The sequence below is a fragment of the Triticum aestivum genome, chromosome 2A, assembly GCF_018294505.1.
Source record: "Triticum aestivum cultivar Chinese Spring chromosome 2A, IWGSC CS RefSeq v2.1, whole genome shotgun sequence".
NCBI classification, from domain to species: Eukaryota; Viridiplantae; Streptophyta; class Magnoliopsida; order Poales; family Poaceae; genus Triticum; species Triticum aestivum.
In genome coordinates this window covers 111,856,888-111,868,275 of record NC_057797.1, presented here as the reverse complement: position 1 = coordinate 111,868,275, position 11,388 = coordinate 111,856,888, and positions in this window count along the sequence as shown.

Sequence of the window (11,388 nt, the reverse complement as noted above, 5' to 3'; positions counted from 1 at the left end):
TATATAAGAGTTTGTCCAGGCTTGTCCTTTGCTACAAAAAGGATTGGGCCACCTTGCTGTACCTTGTTTACTTTTGTTACTTGTTACCCGTTACAAATTACCTTATCACAAAACTATCTGTTACCGATAATTTTAGTGCTTGTAGAGAATACCTTACTGAAAAGCGCTTGTCATTTCTTTCTCCTCCTTATTGGGTTCGACACTCTACTTATCGAAAGGACTACGATAGATCCCCTATACTTGTGGGTCATTAAGACTCTTTTCTCGCGCCGTTGCCGGGGAGTGAAGTGCCTTTGGTAGGTGGAATTTAGTAAGAAAAATTTTATATAGTGTGCTAAAATTTACTGTCACTTGTTACTATGGAAAATAATTCTTTGAGGAGCTTGTACGGGGTATCTTCACCCCGACCAGTAGAGCAAAGAGTTGCTCCTCAACCTACTGAACCTACTGAAAATGTTTACTTTGAAATTCCTTCGGGTATGATAGAGAAACTGCTAGCTAATCCTTTTACAGGAGATGGAATGTTGCATCCTGATTTGCACCTAATCTATGTGGATAAAGTTTGTGGATTATTTAATCTTGCAGGTATGCCTGAGAATGTTATCAAGAAGAAGGTGTTCCCTTTATCTTTAAAGGGAAAGGCATTGACATGGTTTATGCCATGCGATGATATTGGATCATGGAACTACAACCGATTGAAATTGGAATCTCATCATAAGTTTTATCCTATGCATCTGGTTCATCGTGATCGTAATTTTATATATATATATATATATATATATATATATATACATATATATAATTTTTGGCCTCGCAAAGGAGAAAGCATCGCTCAAGCTTGGGGGAGGCTTAAGTCAATGTTATATTCATGCCCCAATCATGAGCTCTCAAGAGAAATTATTATTCAAGTTTTTTATGCTCGACTTTCTCTCAAAAATCGCTCCATGCTTGATACTTCTTTTACTGATTCTTTTATGATGAAGACTATTGAATTCAGATGGGATTTATTGGAAAGAATTAAACGCAACTGTGAAGATTGGGAACTCGAGGAAGGTAAGGAGTCAGGTATAACACCTAAGTTTGATTGTGTTAATTCTTTTATGGATACCGATGCTTTTCCTGAATTTAGCACTAAATATGGACTTGACTCTGAGATAGTAGCTTCTTTCTATATATCCTTTGCTACTCATGTTGATCTCCCTAAGGAGAAGTGGTTTAAATATCATCCTCCCATTGAAGTAAAAGTAGTTGAACCTATTAAAGTTGAAGAAAAGACTATCACTTTAATGCCGATCCTATTGTTCCTACCGCTTATATTGAGAAACCACCTTTTCCTGTTAGAATAAAGGATCATGCTAAAGCTTCAACTGTGGTCAACAAAAGTAATATTAGAACACCCAAACCCTCTGAGCAAATTAAAGTTGAACCTAGTATTGCTATGGTTAAAGATCTCTTGGTTGATAATATTGATGGGCATGTTATTTACTTCTGTGATGAAGCTGCTAGAATTGCTAAACCCGATACTAAAGATAAACATGGACCTGTTGTTGGCATGCCTGTTGTTTCTGTTAAAATAGGAGATTACCGTTATCATGGCTTATGTGATATGGGTGCTAGTGTTAGTGCAATACCTTATACCTTATATGAAGAAATTATGCATGATATTGCACCTGCTGAGATAGAAGATATTAATGTTACTATTAAGCTTGCTAATAGAGATACTATCTCACCGGTTGGGATTGTTAGAGACGTTGAAGTCTTGTGTGGGAAAATCAAATATCCTACTGATTTTCTTGTTCTTGCTTCCCCACAAGATAACTTTTGTCCCATTATATATGGTAGACCCTTCTTGAATACTATTAATGCTAAGATATACTGTAAAAAGGATATTGTTTCTGTTGGTTTAGGGGATATGTCTCATGATTTTAATTTTTCTACATTTCGTAGACAATCCCATGATAAAGAATTGCCTAGTAAAGATAAAATTATTGGTCTTGCTTCTATTGTCGTGCCTCCTAATGATCCTTTAGAACAATATTTGTTAGACCATGAAAATGATATGTTTATGAATGAAAGAAGGGAAATAGATGAAGTATTCTTTAAACAAGGACCTATTTTGAAACACAACTTGCCTGTTTAAATTCTAGGGGATCCTCCTCCACCCAAGGGTGATCCTGTGTTTTGAGCTTAAACCATTACCTGATACACTTAAATATGGTTATATTGATGAAAAGAAGATATATCATGTTATTATTAGTGCTAACCTTTCAGAGCAGGAAGAAGAGAAATTATTGAAAACTCTGAAGAAGCACCGTGCTGCTATTGGATATATTCTTGATGATCTCAAGGGCATTAGTCCCACTCTATGCCAGCACAAAATAAAATTGGAGAAAGACACTAAACCGGTTGTTGATCACCAACTTCTGGAGGCAGGTATAATTTATCCCGTTGCTGATAGTCACTGGGTAAGTCATGTCCATTGTGTCCCTAAGAAGGGAGGCATTACTGTTGTTCCTAATGGTTAAGATGAATTGATCCCACAAAGAATTGTTACAAGTTATAGAATGGTAATTGACTTCTGCAAATTAAATAAAGCTACTAAAAAGGATCACTACCCTTTACCTTTTATTGATCAAATGCCAGAAAGATTATCTAAACATACACATTTCTGCTTTCTAGGTGGTTATTCTGGTTTCTCTCAAATACCTGTGTCAAAAGAGGATCAAGAAAAGACCATCTTTACTTGCCCTTTCAGTACCTTTGCTTATAGACGTATGACTTTTGGTTTATGCAATGCACCTGCTACATTTCAAAGATGTATGACTGCTATATTCTCTGACTTTTGTGAAAAGATTGTTGAGATTTTTATGGATGATTTCTCTGTATATGGAAATTCTTTTGATGATTGCTTAAGCAACCTTGATCGAGTTTTGCGGAGATGTGAAGAAACTAATCTTGTCTTAAAATTGGGAGAAGTGTCACTTTATGGTTAATGAAGGTATTGTCTTGGGGCATAAAGTTTCTGAAAGAGGTATTGAAGTTGATAAAGCTAAAGTTGATGCTATTGAAAAGATGACGTGTCCTAAGGACATTAAAGGTATAAGAAGTTTCCTTGGTCATGCCGGTTTTTATAGGAGGTTCATTAAAGATTTCTCAAAAATTTCTAGGCCTCTGACTAATCTCTTACAAAAAGATGTTCCTTTTGTCTTTGATGATGATTGTGTAGAAGCATTTGAAATACTTAAGAAAGCCTTGATCTCTGCACCTATTTTTCAGCCTCTTGATTGGAATTTACCCTTTGAAATTATGGGTGATGCTAGCGATTATGCTGTAGGTGCTGTCCTAGGACAAAGAGTTGATAAGAAATTGAATGTTATCCAATATGATAGTAAAACTCTAGACAATGCCCAGAGAAATAATGCTACTACTGAAAAAGAATTTTTAGCAATTGTATTTGCTTGTGATAAGTTTAGATCACCTTATATTATTGATTCTAAAGTTACTGTTCACACTAATCATGCTACTATTAAATATCTTATGAAAAATAAAGATGCTAAACCTAGACTTATTAGATGGGTTCTCTTGTTACAAGAATTTGATTTGCATATTATTGATAGAAAGGGAGCTGAGAACCCCGTTGCAGACAACTTGTCTAGGTTAGAAAATGGCTTGATGACCCACTACCTATTGATGATAGCTTTCCTGATGAATAATTAGCTCTCATAAATCCTTCTCGTACTGCTCCATGGTATGCTGATTATGCTAATTACATTGTTGTTAAATTTATACCACCTAGTTTCACATATCAGCAAAATAAAAAGTTTTTCTATGATTTAAGACATTACTTCTAGGATGACCCACACCTTTATAAAGAAGGAGTGGATGGTGTTATTAGATGTTGTGTACCTGAGCATGAACATGAACAGATCCTACGCAAGTGTCACTCCGAGGCTTATGGAGGACACCATGCTGGAGATAGAACTGCACATAAGGTATTGCAATCCGGTTTTTATTGGCCTACTCTCTTCAAGGATGCTCGTAAGTTTGTCTTGTCTTGTGATGAATGTCAAAGAATTGGTAATATTAGTAGACGTCAAGAAATGCCTATGAACTATTCACTTGTTATCGAACCATTTGATATTTGGGGCTTTGATTATACGGGACCATTTCCTTCCTCTAATGGGTATATACATATTTTAGTTGCTGTTGATTACGTTACTAAGTGGGTAGAAGCTATTCCAACTAGTAGTGTTGATCATAACACCTCTATTAAGATGCTTAAAGAAGTTATTTTTCCAAGGTTTGGAGTCCCTAGATCTTAATGACTGATGGTGGTTCACATTTTATTCATGGTGCTTTTCGTAAAATACTTGCTAAGTATGATGTTAATCATAGAATTGCATCTCCATACCATCCACAATCTAGTGGTCAAGTAGAACTAAGTAATAGGGAGATTAAATTAATTTTGTAAAAAGATTGTTAATAGATCTAGAAAGAATTGGTCCAAGAAACTTGATGATGCATTATGGGCCTATAGAACTGCATATAAAAATCCTATGGGTATGTCTCCGTATAATATGGTTTATGGAAAAGCATGTCACTTACCTCTCGAACTAGAACATAAGGCATATTGGGCCATTAAAGAGCTCAACTATGACTTCCGGTGAGAAGAGACTATTTGACATTAGCTCACTTGATGAGTGGAGAACCCAGGCATATGAAAATGCCAAACTGTTTAAAGAAAAAGTGAAAAGATGGCATGACAAAATGATACAAAAACGTGAGTTTAATGTTGGTGATTATGTATTGTTATACAATTCTCGTTTAAGATTTTTTGCAGGAAAACTTCTCTCTAAATGGGAAGGTCATTATGTTACCGAGGAGGTCTATCATTCCGATGCCATAAAAATCAACAACTTCGGAGGCACGAATCCGAGGGTGGTGAACGATCAAAGAATCAAACATTATATCTCATGTAATCCCATAAATGTTGAAACCAATGTTATTGATACCATAACCCCGGAGAAGTACATAAGGGACACTTTCCAGAACGTTTAAACTCCAAAAAGGAATAGGTATGAGGTACAGTAAGTACACCGACTCCAAAATAGTTCTAACAACAATTTTTCTCTGCTTTGGAATATTTAAGAAAATAGGAAAATAAGAAGCAGTCTGGAAAGGAAACGAGGCATCCACGAGGGTGGAGGGCGCGCCCTACCCCCCTGGGCGCGCCCCCTGCCTCGTGGGCACCTCATGTGCCCTCCGGACTCCGATTTCTTGCACGATACTTCTTTTGTTCGGTAAAAAATCATTATATAATATTCCGAAGGTTTTGACCACCGTACCACGCAAATATCCTCTGTTTGTGTTTCGAGCTGTCTATGCTGCAGATTTAGAGCAAGATGTCATCTCAAGACTCCAACAGAGAGAGCTATGTCTCACACCTCATTGCTGACCCAAAGACCTACGGGGACCTATCTCCTTATGGCCGAACTACGGATGATGAGGAGGATGCTCACTTGATGAGGATCGATGATTCAAGTTCGGAGGAGGAGGATGTTCCTCTACCTTAACCCAGGGATATGCGCGTGAAGTTCAAGAAGTCTAGTCTCCCTAAGAGGGCTAACCTGTCTAATAACCGATCCATTCCTTCTCGTTTTTGGCAGAAGAGTAAAGGAGATTTATGTGATAAGATCTTGAAGCTGGAGTTGGAGGTCGATGATTTAAAGGAGGAAATTTCTCTCCTCCACTATAATATGAAAAAGCTAAAGGCACAATTGTCATCATCACCACCATCTTCTTCACCACCAAAGAAAGAGACATAAATACATGGGTATGGGCACTCCCCTTGGCAACTGCCAAGCTTGGGGAAGGTGCCCCGGTATCGTATCACCATCACACTTTTATCTTTACCGTTTTTCTTAGTTCGATCCTTTTGGTAATATCTTGATCTAGTAGAATAAAGTTTTAGTATGATCTAGTTTAAAGTTTTGCTTTATGATCCTTCTATGTAATCGAGTCCGTGAGCTATATATAATAAAGATTAGTTTTGAGTCGAGGGCTTTGCTATCTTGCAATGACCTTGAGGGAATAAAAGAAATAATAAAAACAAATAAAAAGATCATATTGATCTTATGGAGAGTAATGACTTCACATATAAAGAGTATGATGAATAAAAGTTGTTGAGAGTTGACAAACATAGTTTTGGTCATCGTTGCAATTAATAGGAAGTAATGAAGAAAGAGAGGTTTTCACATATAAATATACTATCTTGGACATCTTTTATGATTGTGAGCACTCATTAAAATATGACATGCTAAAAAGTTGATGTTGGACAAGGAAGACAACGTAATGGGTTATGCTTTCTTACATCCAAAATAAATTATATTGTCATGGATCATCCAACATGTTGAGCTTGCCTTTCCCCCTCATGCTAGCCAAATTCTTTGCACCAAGTAGAGATACTACTTGTGCTTCCAAATATCCTTAAACTCAGTTTTGCCATGAGAGTCCACCATATCTACCTATGGATTGAGTAAGATCCTTCAAGTAAGTTGTCATTATTGCAAGCAATAAAAATTGCTCTCTAAATATGTATGATCTATTAGTGTGGAGAAAATAAGTTTTATACGATCTTGTGATGTGGAAGAAATAAAAGCGACGAACTGCATAATAAAGGTCCATATCACAAGTGGAAATATAAAGTGACGTTCTTTTGCATTAAGATTTCGTGCATCCAACCATAAAAACACATGACAACCTCTGCTTCCCTCTGCGAAGGGCCTATCTTTTATTTTTGTCCTATACCTTATACAAGAGTCATGGTGATCTTCACCTTTCCCTTTCTACATTTTATCCTTTGGCAAGCACTATGTGTTGGAAAGATCCTGATATATATAGCTAATTGGATGTGGGTTTTCATAAACTATTATTGTTGACATTACCCTTGAGGTAAAAGGTTGGGAGGCGAAATTATGAGTCCCTATCTTTCTCTGTGCCCGATTAAAGCTCCATACCCATAAGTATTGCGTGAGTGTTAGCAATTGTGAAAGACTAAATGATAGTTGAGTATGTGGACTTGCTGAAAAGCTCTTATATTGGATCTTTCCGATGTTATGATAAATTGCAATTGCTTCAATGACTGAGATTATAGTTTGCTAGCTTTCAATGAAGTTTCTGATTCATGCTTTACATTGTGAATAGATTGTTACTTTAGCATAAGAAATCATATGACAATATATAAATATATATATGTTGTTCTAAGAATGATCATGATGCCCTCATATCCGTATTTTATTTTATCGACACCTCTATCTCTAAACATGTGGACATATTTTTCGATATCGGCTTTCGCTTGAGGACAAGCGAGGTCTAAGCTTGGGGAGTTGATACGTCCATTTTGCATCAAGCTTTTATATCTATATTTATTGCATTATGGGCTGTTATTACACATTATGTCACAAAAATTATGCCTATTCTCTCTTATTTTACAAGGTTTACACGAAGAGGGAGAATGCCGGCAGGTGGAATTCTGAGCTGGAAAAGGAGCAAATATTAGAGACCTATTCTGCACAACTCCAAAAGTCTTGAAACACCACGAAAGTCAGTTTTGGAATAAATAAAAAATATTGGGTGAAGAAAGCACCAGAGGGGGGCCACCCACCGTCCATGAGGGTGGGGGCGCTCCGTACCCCCTGGGCGCACCACCTGCCTCGTGGGTCCCCTGGTAGCCTTCGGTGCCCGTATTTTGCTATATGAAGTCTTTTGCCCTAGAAAAAAAATCAGAAGGAAGCTTTCGGGAGAAGCGCCGCCGTCTCGAGGCAAAACCAATCTATGGCTCCGGCGGAGCTGTTCTGCCAGGGAAACATCCCTCCAGGCGGGGGAAATCGTCACCATCGTCATCACCATCGATCCTCTCATCGAGAGGAGGTCAATCTCCATCAACATCTTCACCAGCACCATCTCATCCCAAACCCTAGTTCATCTCTTGTATCCAATCTTTGTCTCAAAACCTCAGATTGGTACCTGTGGGTTGCTAGTACTGTTGATTACTCCTTGTAGTTGATGCTTGTTGGTTTATTTGGTGGAAGATCATATGTTCAGATCCTTTATGCATATTAATTCCCCTATGATTATGAACATGAATATGATTTGTGAGTAGTTACGTTTGTTCATGAGGACATGGGGGAAGTCTTGCTATAAGTAACCATGTGAATTTGGTATTCGTTCGATATTTTGATGAGATGTATGTTGTCTTTCCTCTAGTGGTGTCATGTGAACATCGACTACATGACACTTCACCATTGTTTGGGCCTAGGGGAAGGCATTGGGAAGTAATAAGTATATGATGGGTTGCTAGAGTGACAAAAGCTTAAACCCTAATTTATGCGTTGCTTCGTAAGGGGCTGATTTGGATCCATATGTTTCATGTTATGGTTAGGTTTACCTTAATACTTCTTTTGTAGTTGTGGATGCTTGCAAGAGGGGTTGATCATAAGTGGGATGCTTGTCCAAGGAAGGGCAGTACCCAAGCACCGGTCCATCCACATATCAAGTTATCAAAGTAACGAACGCGAATCATATGAGCGTGATGAAAACTAGCTTGACGATAATCCCCATGTGTCCTCGGGAGCGCTTTCCTTTATATAAGAGTTTGTCCAGGCTTGTCCTTTGCTACAAAAAGGATTGGGCCACCTTGCTGCACCTTGTTTACTTTTGTTACTTGTTACCCGTTACAGATTACCTTATCACAAAACTATTTGTTACCGATAATTTCAGTGCTTGCAGAGAATACCTTACTGAAAACCGCTTGTCATTTTCTTCTGCTCCTCGTTGGGTTTGACACTCTTACTTATCGAAAGGACTACGATAGATCCCCTATACTTGTGGGTCATCAACCATCTGCAAAGCTATCGCTGCCCCGAAGAAGAAAACATCGACAAGGATTTGTAGAAACTTTGAAGACCACTAACGTCGGTTGAATCCACTCATATCCATCAGAAACCTAAACCAATTGTAGGAGAACGCTGGAATGCTTGGTTACACCTGGTCTGTAGGTTGATGGATGTTCATCTTTCAGACCAGGCAAATAAAATTAGTTGGAAGTTAACCACAAATGGATTATTCTCTGTGAAATCCATGTATTTGGACTTAATTGACTCTGGGCCATTGTCGAGGTCTTTGCACATGGAAGATTAAAGTTCCACTCTACATCAAGATCTTTAGGTGGTTCGTCCACAAAGGAGTCATCTTGACCAAAGATAATCTGATGAAAAGGAATTGGGTTGGTAACCCCAAGTGTTGTTTTTGTGATCAAAACGAAATGATTAAACACCTCTTTCTTGAGTGTCCACTTGCAAAATTGTTATGACGATCTATTCATATAGCTTTTAACATCCAACCTCCAATGAGCATAAACACGTTATTTGGGACGTGGCTTAATGGAGTAGACATACACATAGCTAAACATATTCGGATAGGGATATGTGCTTTATTATGGGCTATATGGAACACTAGAAATGATATGATTTTTAATGGTACAACATTCACCAATCTTTTGCAGCTTATCTACAGAGCTACTGCCTAGATCCATTTGTGGTCGTTACTCACTCATGCAGACTACAGGGGTCCTATGGTTATTGGGTGCAATCGCTGGGAGACGGTAGCACGGGCTATCTTCAGCCGATTTGGATGGCGAGTTAATAATAGGCTAGGTGTGTAGGCATCGTAGCCTGTTCTTTATCGCCAGATGTGGCGCCTTATTGCCGGTTGTGGCGCTTTACATATTTATTTTCTTCTTTTTTTGCTCGAATTTTGTGCTTCCTTGGATGTTAAGACTCTGTTATGATTTCTAATAATATGGCTGCATGCATCGACTGATGCAGAGGCCGGAGGTATTCCTCCTTTTCAAAATAAAAAATATGGGATATCAAAATAGAAAACCCCATATTATTGACTTGGAGATGAGATACACAATCTAACCTAAAAGTCAGCATGCATTGTCTTTGCATTGCACACCTATGTGGTGCATTTCATGTGTACTTATATATACTTGAAAATGGACCACATGGTTTGGGGCAAAATACTCACAATGATGAGCAAGATTAAATTTCAACTTGTGATAATAGCAACATAAATTGAAGATGGTGTTGGACTATTGTATATTGTGCTACTCCCTCTGTCCCATAATGTAAGACGTTTTTTTAACAATAGTGTAATATAAAAAAAGTCTTTCATTATGGGACAGAGGGAGTATATAATTTGCTGGCTCCGTCATTTATAGACATTTGTTTTCTGTCAATTGCTTAAATTCCAGAAGAGGAAAAGAAAATTGCAGAAAAGGATGAGAGCTAAGTAGGGTAGCATGACTTCAGACCTACAACATTAATTAAGTTGATGCCCTATTGGTACCTTAGCACCCCTCTAAAATTTAAGAGATGGTATAGAAGGTAGTTATTTGACTTACAACATGAAATGAATTGCTAAGATGGAAATTTAGAAGGTACGTATTTGACTTACAACATGACTTCAGACTTACAAAATCAATATGTTGCACCTATAAAGAGTTTGCTATCTGGCAAGGAGATGATTGAAAAGCTATCTCCTTGTGAAAAATATACATTAAGTACACGTCTGTTGCTATCATCAATTAATCTCTTTGCATATTAGATCAAGTCTCCTACTTGAATATTATGTGTTCTTGAAGGAAATATGCCCTAGAGGCAATAATAAAGTTGTTATTTATATTTCTTTATATCATGATAAATGTTTATTATTCATGCTAGAATAGTATTAACCAGAAACTTAGTACATGTGTAAATACATAGACAAACAGAGTGTCCCTAGTATGCCTCTACTTTACTAGCTCGTTAATCAAAGATGGTTAAGTTTCCTAGCCATGGACATGTGTTGTCATTTGATAGATGGGATCACATCATTAGAGAATGATGTGATGGACAAGACCCATCCGTTAGCTTAGCATAATGATCGTTTAGTTTATTGCTATTGCTTTCTTCATGACTTATACATGTTCCTATGACTATGAGATTATGCAACTCCCGAATACCGGAGGAACACTTAGTGTGCTATCAAACGTCACAACGTAACTGGGTGATTATAAAGATGCTCTACAGGTGTCTCCGATGGTGTTTGTTGAGTTGGCATAGATTGAGATTAGGATTTGTCACTCCGATTGTCAGAGAGGTATCTCTGGGCCCTCTCGGTAATGCACATCACTATACGCCTTGCAAGCGGTGTGACTAATGAGTTAGTTGCAGGATAATGCATTACAGAACGAGCAAAGAGACTTGCCGATAACGAGATTGAACTAGGTATGGTGATACCGATGATCGAATCTCGGGCAAGTAACATACCGATGACAAAGGGAAC